Source organism: Staurois parvus, unplaced genomic scaffold (genome assembly GCF_062004578.1).
Source record: "Staurois parvus isolate SC_StPar_1 unplaced genomic scaffold, SC_StPar_1.0 ptg000351l, whole genome shotgun sequence".
Classification (NCBI taxonomy): domain Eukaryota; kingdom Metazoa; phylum Chordata; class Amphibia; order Anura; family Ranidae; genus Staurois; species Staurois parvus.
The window spans coordinates 40,559-54,530 of NW_028318147.1; positions in this window are offsets into that span (position 1 = coordinate 40,559).

Consider the following 13,972-nt stretch of genomic DNA (forward strand, 5'->3'; position numbering starts at 1 on the left):
TTTAAGCTGGCCCGGTGGGCTGGATAAATGTCTTTGGCGGGCGTATCTGGCCCGCGGGATGTAGTTTGAGGACCCCTGTATTATAGGATAAGTTCACCTTTTCAAAAAGGTTCCTTTTTCTAAGGAGTCTGCAGAGCATTGAACTTACGATCAGCAGATTGCAGGTGCAATGTCAGTCTCCTGCAGACTCGGGATAGCTGTCTGCCCTTGCTTCGTACAGGCAAGCACTTACTTGAGAGCAGGAAGATCACTGAACTTTGAGAGTGCTTACCAGGACCCTCACAGTTCATTGAGGACTACAAGCCATCAGCTGCAATGACTGACAGTACTTGTAGTCTATTCAATCGCAGGAAACAATATATGACATATCATACTATATTTCTTCTATCTAGCAACACTCCTTGGACTTCAGTCCAATACATTTTAACTTTGAGTTTATTCTGTTTTTTTTTTTTTTAATGTGTTTCTGATTTACTTTTTGTCCATAAGATGGTGTTGTTCTGCAAACTTGCCTGGCTCTATTATTATAGAGCGTGGACTGTTTTGCATCCCTGTGATTCTGGATAAGTCTCTTCCTCGGGACCTCAGGTCTCAAATTGTAGGTACAATGACTGCTAAAATAATTTTATTTTTTTCTCTTCTTTTTTCTCTCTCCCTTCTTCTGAGCTTAGACATATTTCTTTGGATATCTATTTGGTATTCTATAGGAATACCAGATTGTTATTGTCTTTTCAATATATAATACACACACTGTTTTGGCTAATCTTTTATCTTTTTGATATTATGATTTTAGTAGTGATTGTACCTACAATTTGAGATCTGAGGTCCTGAGGAAGCGGGTCAACCCATGAAACGTGTTAACCTAGATTCAAAGGTCTCTGAAGACTTCCATACCACAATCCTTCCATTGATTTATGTGGAAGACAACTGGTAGAACTGACGTCCTGTTCTATATGTGTTTTTAATGAAAGACTGTTTTAAACCGGTGTAATAGAGACATATAATAATTATTTTAACATTTGTGTCATGTGCATATTTGACCATTGTAGGGGTATATAAAGTCCCACTATTTGCCTTTCTTTTTGTAACGTTCTTGATGGGGATGACACCCTCCAATGGTATAACCCATGAGTACCACCACCCCCCTACACACATATTGCCTTACATAAGTCTGCTCCACCCCTCCTTTCACTGACCATTTAAAATGCCTGGTGGGCAGTGTGACGATCGCGGCGTCAGACCCCAGCCCTTCTCTCCAAACTTGTGACCGAAGGACTAGCCAATCTAAAACCACGCTGTCACGTGCGTAACAATGCCACGCCCAGCTGCACCCTGCACAAAGATTTTCCAGCTAATGGACTACAACCTGTGTGCTGACAGCCTGGGAGCGATTGTTACTGGGTCAGGTTAATTACGCAATTAACCCTTCACACTGCCACCACCTACTTTTTGTACAGAGAGAGAGGGAACTCGGCAATATCAGCAATAACACTATGATGTTTGAATAATCGTCGGTATACCACTATCACCGCAGGCAGAGATATACTGAAGTTTAAAACACACAGTATCGCTTTTCAGAGGCAGGGATTCTTAGTTTGCATTAAAGAGCTTTAGAAACAGTTCAACACTTTCAGAAAGTAAGATTTATTACTAAAAGGTCAAAAGGGTGCAATAAAAATATTTACAGAAAAAGATGTAGCCAATATACAGTGGGGATCAAAAGTTTGGGCACCCCAGCTAAAAATTTGTATTAATGTGCATAAAGAAGCCAAGGAAAGATGGAAAAATCTCCAAAAGGCATCAAATTACAGATTAGACATTCTTATAATATGTCAACAAAAGTTAGATTTCATTTCCATCATTTACACTTTAAAAATAACAGAAAACAAAAAAATGGCATCTGCAAAAGTTTGGGCACCCTGCAGAGTTAATATCTTGTACTGCCCCCTTTGGCAAGTATCACAGCTTGTAAACGCTTTTTGTAGCCAGCCAAGAGTCTTTCAATTCTTGTTTGAGGTATCTTTGCCCATTCTTCCTTACAAAAGTCTTCCAGTTCTTTGAGATTTCTGGGCTGTCTGTCACGCACTGCTCTTTTAAGGTCTATCCATAGATTTTCAATTATGGTGAGGTCAGGAGATTGTGAAGGCCATGGCAAAACCTTCAGTTTACGCCTCTTGATGTAATCCCCCGTGGATTTCAAGGTGTGTTTAGGATCATTATCCATTTGTAGAAGCCATCCTCTCTTTAACTTCAGCTTTTTCACAGATGGCATCAAGTTACCATCCAAAATTTGCTGAAATTTTATTGAATCCATTTTTCCTTCTACTCGTGAGATGTTCCCTGTGCCACTGGCTGCAACACAACCCCAAAGCATGATTGATCCAACCCCATGCTTAACAGTTGGACAGAGGTTCTTTTCATTAAATTCTGTGCCCCTTCTTCTCCAAACGTACCTTTGCTCATTCCGGCCAAAAAGTTCAATTTTAACCTCATCGGTCCACAGAACTTGTTTCCAAAATGCATCAGGCTTGTCTATATGTTCATTTGCAAAGTTCAAACGATGATTTTTGTGGTGAGGACGTAGAAGAGGTTTTCTTCTGATGACTCTTCCATGAAGACCATATTTGTACAAGTATCTCTTTATAGTGGAATAGTGTACCACAACTCCAGTGTCTGCCAGATCTTTCTGGAGGGATCGTGCAGTCAAACGTGGGTTTTGAATTGTTTTTCTCACAATCCTGCCAGCTGTTCTGTCTGATATTTTTCTTGGTCTTCCAGATCTTGTTTTAACTTCCACTGTTCCTGATGACTGCCATTTCTTAATTACATTCCGAACAGAGGATATTGACATCTGAAAACGCTTTGCTATCTTCTTATAGCCTTCTCCAGCTTTGTGAGCGTCAACTATTTTCAGTTTCAGTTTTCTAGACAACTGCTTAGAAGAACCCATGGTGCTGATTGTTGGGGCAAGGTCAGATGAGTCTGGGCATTTAAAACCTTTGAGACTGACATCACCTGGTCTTCCCAGATGATGACTGAGAACAATCCATGACACTGGCAGGTCTCAGCTTTGCAAAGGGGGCAGTGCATGTTATAAATTCTGCAGGGTGCCCAAACTTTTGCAGACGCCATTTTTTGTTTTCTGTTATTTTGAAAGTGTAAATGATGAAAATAAAATCTAACTTTTGTTGACATATTATAAGAATGTCTAATCTGTAATTTGATGCCTTTTGGAGATTTTTCCATCTTTCCTTGGCTTCTTTATGCACATTAATACAAATTTTTAGCTGGGGTGCCCAAACTTTCGATAACCACTGTATATAAATATACAGAGAACAATAGCACAGAAAAAAAATAACAGGAATTTAGATAAAGTACTTGCCTTCAGCCTGGGTTAAGTAGATCAGGTTTCAGAGCAAAAGGGCCATCTCCCAAGTGGGTTCCGATGTTAAAAAGGAAGAATTTTTCAACTTCCCTCAACTCAGCTTAGCTTTTTCTAGGAACTCCACAGGGTGTCTCCCTGAAGCAGAGAACCAATCGCCTCATTTGGGGAGGGGGTTGTGTAGGCGGGGAGCTCAAGCTATGACCAAGGCCTTCATAAATTATACTATAGCCAATAACTTTTCCTAGGTACATATAACATTCTATCCGTGAGTAGATTAATACCTAGAATCTTCTGCGGAACGTCTACATATGAAATATGAGATACCTGCTTGGATGGTTAAAGAGAGATAATTTTCTGCTCTTCTGTATATACCAGCTAGGGGGTGTAATATACCAGGCGACTTGTCTTAAAGTGAGCCGTCCAAATATGTGCTCCCTTTTTATGCAATTATGTCTTATTTGAAGATATAAAATTATATGGAAAAGTGTCTTTGCTACGTAGATGGGTCCAGGTATCGGTGACACCGACCCTAGCCAAATGAAAAACTAGTGAAAAACAGTCCAGAAAAGAGGAGTAGGGAAAAAAAAAAGATTTTAGTGGCCTCCACCTGTAAAACCATTTCGGTTTTAGGGGTCGTCTCATTGTTGCCCATCTAGTGCACCAGTTAATTTCATTAACACCAAAGCAGCTGAAACTGATTAACAACCCCCTCTGCTACTTAACTGACCAGGTCAATATCCCAGGAGTTTAATTAACTTGATGCTATACTCTGATTAAAAAGTATTCCTTCCTTTGAGGTGCGTGTGTAATGTTGTTGTTGTGTTTTTTTTGTTTTTTTTTAACAAACCCATACTTCTCATTTACAGTGTTTGAGAAAAATCAGTATGAATCCAAGTAGAAAATTTGTTCAGGAAAGAATGCTGGTGTTTATGTAGCTGACATCCTAAGGTTTTTAAATAAACACTTAGGATTAATTTTCACTATCCTTGCACTCTAAATAGGATCCTCTGCTTCAGTTGAATGGGTTGCTTCCAGAAAGTGATACTGCCTACTGAATGCGACGGGGATAATTTTTGCCATGCTGCCTAGTGGCCCCACACTGTTGCCACGTGTTTTTATTGCTCGTTCCCCAAGACAAGTTTAAACAAAGCCTTAGAATTTGAGAGAGCTGAACACCCCCCATTAAAAAAAAAAATATCTACATCCCTGGACTAAGTGATAATCATAGCATTTTATTTGTGGTATCTTACATTCAGATCACAACTGAAGGGAATGATTGTATGCAATTCAAGGGTCTACAAAAAAGGTTCAGCCGGGTTCACACTGATGCAGTCGAAATTCGCAGCGGTTTCTGTGCGAATTTCGCACCACATCACAATTGCACCCTGTTCATGCGAACCGCTGCAGGTGTGTATGTTAACACCCCGAAATCTGTTAGCAAAACACGGTGCGATGTGCAGAATCGAATCGCATGGGTGTGAATATCCATGTGATCCGATTCTAGTGCTGGCAAAAAAAAAGGGTCCTTCACCTTATTGGTGCGGATGCAATGCAATTTGAGCCATTCAAAATGTATGGCTCAAATCGCACCGCACAGCATTTGCATGTGATTTGCACAGGAATGCGGTGCAGTTCCTGTGCGAATCACATGCAATATTCAGCACCGCAGCAGTTTGAACCCGGGCTCCGACTTCTTAGGCTGTGATCCCACTTATTTCTAAATGTGCAATGTCAAGTAAATTGTAAAAATGTCAGGCTGGTCTTTGAAAGATTGATCACTTCCTCACAAAATTTAAAGCGTATCATCTAAACCAAAACCTTAAAACAGACATTTTATACATTGCATCTTACTTGTTCTGTCCCTTGATTTTCATCTGGTAATTCTTTGAAAAACACACTTTGTTTCTTTGTGTCTACACTCCACTTTCCCACTGTATGTATCTATGGAGGAAGCCATGGTTGTCACACAGGCTGGACTTCGAACGTGTATGCCTTGGTTAGATTACATCATTACATGGTGGATTTAGTAGATTAGTAGTTTGCTATAGAAAGATAACATTGTTTATTTTGTCTTTTCAGTTCACAGAAAGACTTGGACACTACAGTTTTGGCAGGATCAACAGATATCTTCTATACCAGTGTTTTTCAACCTTTTTTGTGCAAAGGCACACTTTTTTCATGAAAAAAATCACGAGGCACACCACCATTAGAAAATGTTAAAAAAATTTACCTCTGTGCCTATATTGACTATATATAAAGTAATTCTCTTGAATAGGAATCAAACACAAAGAAATTATTTTATAATTACTTTATTATGAAATAATAAAGTATTTTATAATTGGACCCGGGGGCCGGACCAAGAGTAGATGAATGATGTGTATGTGTCATCCATAGTAAGTATAGTAATATTCCCCCATAGTAAGCATAGTAATTAATCCCCCATATAGTAATTCATCCCCCATAGTAATTAATCCCCCATATAGTAATTCATCCCCCATAGTAATTCATCCCCCATAGTAATTAATCCCCCATATAGTAATTCATCCCCCATAGTAATTAATCCCCCATATAGTAATTCATCCCCCATATAGTAATTCATCCCCCATAGTAATTCATCCCCCATATAGTAATTCATCCCCCATAGTGTAATTCATCCCCCATAGTGTAATTCATCCCCCATAGTAATTCATCCCCCATAGTAATTCATCCCCCATATAGTAATTCATCCCCCATATAGTAATTCATCCTCCATATAGTAATTCATCCCCCATAGTAATTCATCCCCCATATAGTAATTCATCCCCCATAGCAATTCATCCCCCGTATAGTATTTCATCCCTCGTATAGTATTTCATCCCCCGTATAGTATTTCATCCCCCGTATAGTATTTCATCCCCCATATAGTATTTCATCCCCCATATAGTATTTCATCCCTCATATAGTATTTCATCCCCCATATAGTAATTCATCCCTCATATAGTATTTCATCCCTCATATAGTATTTCATCCCCCCATATAGTATTTCATCCCTCATATAGTATTTCATCCCCCCATATAGTATTTCATCCCTCATATAGTATTTCATCCCTCATATAGTAATTCATCCCTCATATAGTATTTCATCCCCCCATATAGTAATTCATCCCTCATATAGTATTTCATCCCCCCATATAGTATTTCATCCCTCATAAAGTAATTCATCCCTCATATAGTATTTCATCCCCCACAGTACTATTCCCCCCCCCCCCTTCTAGTAAGCCAAGTCCCCCGTGTCAATTCACTTACCTTTTGCGTTCCTCTCGCTGTCTTCCCGCGCCGTTCGGGTCTTCAGGGCGGACTGTGAGAGGAGCCTAGCTCCCCTCCCCTCACGTTCGGCACGCTGCCCCGCCTACACACATCCTGACAGCCACATCCGCAAGCCGGATTAAAAGGTCCGCGCGGACTTTTGGGGCTGCCAACCGAGAGGAGGCAGGGGAGCGGCCGACCGAGAGGAGGGAGGGGAGCAGGCGCCCGGCACACAGAAGAGCCGCATTAGACTGGGTAAAGAGCCGCATGTGGCTCGCGAGCCGCGGCTTGCCGACCACTGAATCATTAGATTCTAATGATTGGTCTATTTGTGAGCCGAAGCCACATGTTACAGATGAAATTGGAATTTTTCCCACGGCACACCAGACAATATCTCACGGCACACTAGTGTGCCGCGGCACAGTGGTTGAAAAACGCTGTTCTATACTTACTGAAAATGTTCTTAGCCTGAAAAAGAAAAATAATGTAGCCGCCACATCTTAATAGCAATATATTATATTTTTGCTTTTGTGTTTAGATATACTTTAACCGCTTCCCAACCGCCCTATAGCAGATATACTGCTACAGGGTGGCACGGGTGCGCAAAATCACGTGTATATATACGTGATTTGGCATTTCCGGATAGGGGGCGCGTGCCCTGCCTGCACTGCGAGCTGCGGTTGTCAATTACATGGATTGGGATTTTTTTTTCGCAAAATTGACGCTTTTTTTTTTTCTTGCTATAGCGCAAAAAATAAAAACCGCAGAGGCAATCAAATACCACCGAAAGAAAGCTCAATTCGTGGGAAAAAAGGACGTAAATTTCATTTGGGTGCAGCATTGTATGACCGCACAATTGTAAGTGAAAGTAATGCAGCGCCGTAAAGCAAAAAATGGCCTATTCGGAAAGGGGGGGGGGGGTGTAAGTCCTTAGGAGGGCAAGTGGTTATATGTAAATACAGATCATAAAATGTATACATACGGTCTCACAGCCTGCCATGAACAAGCATCATCGAACCCTGGCCTCCGATTATATTGAGCCATCTGCAGAATATTTTGCTTTACTACTTAGTGCCCCATTAACCAGTGATGGTTCCTGTCATTGTGTAACTACCTGCCCATACAAGATATGAACAGAAAGCTTATACTGACAGTCTGCAGGAGCCTGAGATTGCACCCATGATCAGCTGATCAAGGGTGCAATGCTTTACAGGCTCCTAATTTTAAAAAAAATGCATTTTTTATACCTGCAATAAGATGTGCAGTTATTATTATTTTTTTTTTAAGGGTGAACTTATCCTTTAACTCACAAGGTCACCTGGAAAGGAAGCATTGATACACTTACCTTTCCAGCTGCCCATATACTGACAAGCCACACTGACAGGTGGCAATTAGGTGCACTGACTGGGCTACACTGATGATCAGGGCACTGATGATCAGTGTACATGCCCCCTCTGAGGAATGCAGCCATTGCAGTGTTGAGAGGGGGCAGAACTATCATTCATCTGCCAATCCTTTATTCATAGGTCCATTCATGTGTCCGGAGGACACAGCAGGCACCAGATCATGGTGCCCCACGCTCCCAGGGAGCACGCACAGGCAGTAAATGAGGACGCTGTATATAAACGACAACACACTCCTGCGCTGCTCCCATCCTGCCGTTTATGTACATGAGCCGGATGGGAAGTGGTTAATTAGGGGTGGGGCATTCATCTAAAATGGGCGTGGTTCTGCAAGAAGCATATCGGTGACCTATTTATTTATTACAGGCATATATATAGCACTGACAATTTATACAGTGCTTTACAATACTGTAACTATTTTTAAAATACTGTGTATATAGGAAGATTTCTCATAATAAAAACAAGCACAGCCAAGAAGGTCTTGTTCAGGGCAGCACCAGGGCACAGTACAGGGTGTTCAGGAGGGCAAAGTATAGGGGGGTAGCAGGACACCGTACTGGAGGGTCAGGAAAAAAAGATACAGGGGGGTACCAGAGCACAGTGCTGGAGGGTAAGAAGTGAAAGGTACAGGGGGGCACCTGGGCACACTACTGGGGGGTCAGCAGAGCAAAGTATAGGGGGGCAGTAGTCCATGATACAGAAGCAGTTTGTTCTGGTGTGCTAATTCCAACTAGCCTTCCTGTCTGGTCCATCTCACATAATATCGCCTGGGACGGACAGTAGGGCAGGGCTGGCAGGGATCAGTGCAGTACATTTCCTGTGCTGATCTGCAGCTGGGGAAGAAGCATTTTAGGCTGAAAGCACTTGACCTGTAGAATTAAAAAAAAAAAAAAAACTACTGATTTTTTTAGGCCCTGCAATAGTTGTGCAAATGTTTATCAAATCACTATTTTCACAAAAAATACACTAAATTATTAGCGAACACAACATACAATGCCTTGAAAAAGTATTCATACCCTGTGAAATTTTCCACATTTTGTCATGTTACAACCAAAAACGTAAATGTATTTTATTGGGATTGTATGTGATAGACCAACACAAAGTGGCACATAATTGTGAAGTGGAAAGAAAATGATAAATAATTTTCAACATTTTTTATAAACAAATATCTGAAAAGCGTGGCATGCATTTGTATTCAGCTCATTTTACTCTAATACCCCTAACTAAAATCTAGTGGAATCAATTGCCTTCAGAAGTCACCTAATTAATAAAGTCCACCTGTCTGTAATTTAATCTCAGTATAAATACAGCTGTTCTGTGAAGCCCTCAGAGGTTTGTTAGAGAACATTAGTGGACAATCAGCATCATGAAGGCAAAGGAACACACCAGACTGGTCAGGGATAAAGTTGTGGAGAAGTTTACAGCAGGGTTAGGTTATAAAAAATATCCCAGGCTTGAACATCTCATGGAGCACTGTTCAGTTCATGATCAATCCACACTTTTCAGCTATTTATTTGTAAAAAATGTTGAAAACCATTTATCATTTTCCTTCCATTTCACAATTATGTGCCACTTTGTGTTGGTCTATCACACCAAATCCCAGTAACATACATTTACGTTTTTGATTGAAACTTGACAAAATGTGGAAAATTTCAAGGAGTATGAATACTTTTAAGGCACTGTAACTTGCTAAATTCCTACTAAGGTTTTTTTCACATGGGTCATACTAAAGCATACGCCCCTGGAAGGCCATGTTTATTCATACTGGAATACAAAGGTGTTCTGTGCATCCACATGCAGGCACTCACATTGATGTCAATTGAGGCGCAGCGGCTGCACAGACACAGCTGCTGCTCCCAATCTGCCATCCGTGTGGATTCAGGGAAATGGGCCCCAAAAGCAGACCGTATGCGTTTGGGGAAGACTGGAGAGTACATAGCAGGGGATACATGCTGCAGAAAGGGGGGGTTGGAACAGTGGTTGGGTCTTTTATTTAGGAAGTGTGATCCTCCTGCAGCTCCCCTGCAACAGCTGAAGCTGGCAGGAGGGAAGAGGAGGAGAAGTCGGCAGCAGGGGAGCCAGAGGGGGATCGGAGCTAAGCGGGCAGAGAAGAGCAGGAGAGGAAATGTTGCAGAGGGTGCTGGAAAGGCAGAGCGGCAGGGATGGTGCAATGGCCAGGAGAGAGAGAGAGCAGGCAAGGCTGCTGCTGTCCCTACGGCTCAGATTTCTGGCATGGCAAGTATGGTATACCAGTACTTCACTGTCTGCGTTGTAGTTGTTTCATTTGCACAAATCTTTATAGGCAGAAATTCTACAATTTGATCTTCATGAACATTTTTGACTCATCCTGAACACATCATGACAGGTTATGTAACGTTTGGTCTTGTGTATGCAACTTTAGCAACCAGTCAGCAGATCAGCAGCCACTGCTAAAAAAAAATGATGGATGTTGCATGAGTGATTTCCTAAATGATTTTACACATAATGCCATAAATTCATAAACTACTTTTTAAATACAGATTATAAAGCCTATTGAATAGAAGAGTGTGAAGGGAAACCATGTTTTGTTGCACATGCAAATATAATTCATTCCTTTATGTTTGCAAAGCAAACCTGAAAGGGAGATTCTGAGCCCTTGCTGTGGAAATGTTCTTTATAAAGGTAATTTTGGGCCCTGTCACGATCCAGCCGCCACAGAACTGTCTTACCAGGTTACTTCCATGTTGCTCTCGCTCACAGTGTGCATCGCCTGGCCTTGCAAGGGCACCAGAGCAAAAGAAGGTGGGCCATACCCCCTCCCCGAGTCCTGCCCAATCATTCTGCAAGCCTGGTAGGCTCTGTCGGAATATCAGCCGGGGGAATGAGGTAGAGGGAGGGATCTGTCCCCCATGTTCTCTGTCTCTTGTGGGCAGCTTGCTTCCAGCAGCACACACACCTGAGCTCTTTATGCGTGCACTGATGTTACATAGTCTGGCTGAAAAAAGACAAAAGTCCATCCAGTTCAACCATAAAAAAAAAAGTTATAATTCTATACCCACAGTTGAACCAGATGAAAGCAAAATACCCAGCAAAGCACCACTATCCAGTTTGCTCCTGCAGGCAAAAAATAATTCCTTCCTGATCCCCCGAGAGGCAATCAGATATTCTCTGGATCAACTTTACCTATAAATGTTAGTATCCAGTTATATTCTGTGTATCTAAGAAAGAATCCAGGCATTTTTTAAAGCAATACACTGAGCTGCCCAGAACCAACTCTTGAGGGAGTGTATTCCACAATTTCACAGCTCTTACTGTGAAGAAATCTTTCTGTATTTGGAGATTAAATTTCTTTTCCTCCAATCGTAAAGAGTGCCCCCTTGTCCTCTGTGATGACCGCAGGGTGAATGGCTCTACATTAAGTTCACTATATGAACCACTGATGTATTTATACATACGTTGATCATTGTGACAGAACGCGGCATCCGACCCCAGCCCTTCTAACCAACTTGAGACTGATCTCGCACCGCGCTGTCACTTCCATAACAATGCCACTCTCAGCTGCGCCCTGCACAAAGATTTTCCAGCTCGCGGGACTACAATCTATGTGCTAGCAGTTACTGGGTCAGGTTAATTACGCAATTAACCCTTCACACTGCCACCACGACCTTTTTCCAGAGAAGGAGGAAACTCACAAATCTTAGCAGTATCACTATGATATTAATATAAGCGTCTGTGATACACACTGTCACCACAGACAGATGTATTCAGAGGATTATTACATACAGTAGCACTTTTCAAGAGACAGGGTTTTATAGTTTGCATTAAAAGCTTTTGAGACCGTTCCATACTTTTCAGAAAAGAGGATTTATTACTAAAAAGGTCAAAATGGTGCAATTAAAACATTTGCAGAAAAAGATGTAACAAAGATATAAAGAGAACAATAAAACAGAAAAATAAAAGAAAGGAGTTCAGAAAGCAGAATACGTGCAAAAGTCCTTTGGTTTGAGCAGAGTCCAATTGTTCAAACAAAAAGATTGCCATCTCTTAGATGGTTCCTGATTGATGTTAAAGGAGAGCTTCTTTCTCCAGGCTGTCAGTCTTTTTCTATCATATCAAAGGGGTGTCTCCTGAGAACAAATGGCCAATCATCCAGTTTGGGGATATGTGTTAGGCAGTAACCAAGGTTATGACCAAATCCCTTGCAATTTCATACTAAGGTCAATAACCTTCAATAGGTACAGGTAGCATCCTAGCAACTGGCAGATTAATATTTAGAATTATATTCCAAACGCACAGGTACCAAACATAGTGTACCCTTGTCACTCAGGATAAAAGACTGCTTCTTCTCTCTTGTAGGTACTAATATAGTGATGTAAGGTCTTGTGTGACTCATATTTATATGACCTATCCGAATATATACTTCATAATAATGTGCCCGGTTCCTGCTGAAGTTTATGAATTGTATGAAAAATGACTCATGTGGAATGTACGTTTTATGGCATGCTTTATTGTTTTATGATCGGGCAGAGGAAAGTGGTTTTCAAGCAGACCCCCTGGAACCAGACTAATTAGAGGTTTACAGCCCTGAAGCTTATCTATCTGTGTTTTATTTAGAATAAGAGATCCTTTTGACCTTGGTTCAACTCATAGCTATGTATTCCATTGAAAAGGGAGGAGGGAGGACAGGAGAGACAACATGGCTGAGACCTAACAAGATGGCTGTCATGTACAGCATCCATGTCTCTAGTGCACACAATCATCACAATCATATCCCCCTTAATCTCCTGTTCTCAAGAGAGAATAAATTCAGTTCCTCTAATCTTTCCTCATAGCTGAGCTCCTCCATGCCTCGTATCAGTTTAGTTGCCCTTCTCTGTACTTTCTCGAGTCCCCCAACGTTCTTTTTGTGAATTGGTGCCCAAAACTGAACTGCATATTCCAGATGAGGTCTTACTAATGATTTGTACCGGGGTAATATGATATCTCTCTCTCTCTCTTTTAATACAAGAGAGGATTTTGCTCGCTTTAGAACCTGCAGCTTGGCATTGCATGCCATTATTAAGCTTGTGATCTACCAGAACTCCCAGATCCTTCTCCACCATTGATTCCCCCGGTTGTGACACAATAAGACACTGAACTTTGTGCAGGCACTGCCGTAGCTATCAACAGAGAAGTGTGGCACCAGCCTCTGGCAAACAAACTCACTAGCACTACTGCTGACTGTCTGTGATGAGCCTTGATTTCCGGGATGCAGCCTGGGACAAGGTCAATTCTGGACAGCTTTTAAAAAAATCCTTAAATGTCCTGGTAAATATGGGACAGTTGGAAACTATGGGTTATATTTACAGTAGACTAGTGATTCTGGGTGTACATCTGACCAGTGGGGTGTAAAGCAATGATTTGCATGGCTTTGTATGAAATGATGAATTATCCTTTTATTCTTGGGAAATGAGATGGGAGAATACCTTTTGCTTTAACCGCTCACCATATAAAGTAATGACGGGCGAAAGGTGGTTCTCTCATTCTGGCACACTCTAACCGCACATGAGCAGCTCCGGGAGCGTGCGGCGATCGGTGGTGCGTTGTGTCTCCCGACACAGCGGATCACCAATCAATGCAAAGAGCCGAAGATGTCGGCTCAGTCATGTGATCAGCTGTGTCCAATCACAGCTGATCACATGTAAATATGGAAATGTCGGTTATCGGCATTTCTCTCCTCACGAACTGTCGGCATTCCACAGAGAGGACATGTACACTGATCATCAGGGCACTGATGATCAGTGTGCCCTGATGATCAGTGTAGCCCCAGCAGTGCCACCTGTCAGTGTCCATCAATGCCAGCTGTCAGTGCTCGTTAATGCCACCTGCCAGTGCCCATCAGTGCCTCATCAATGCCACATATCAGTGCCTACCAGTGTAC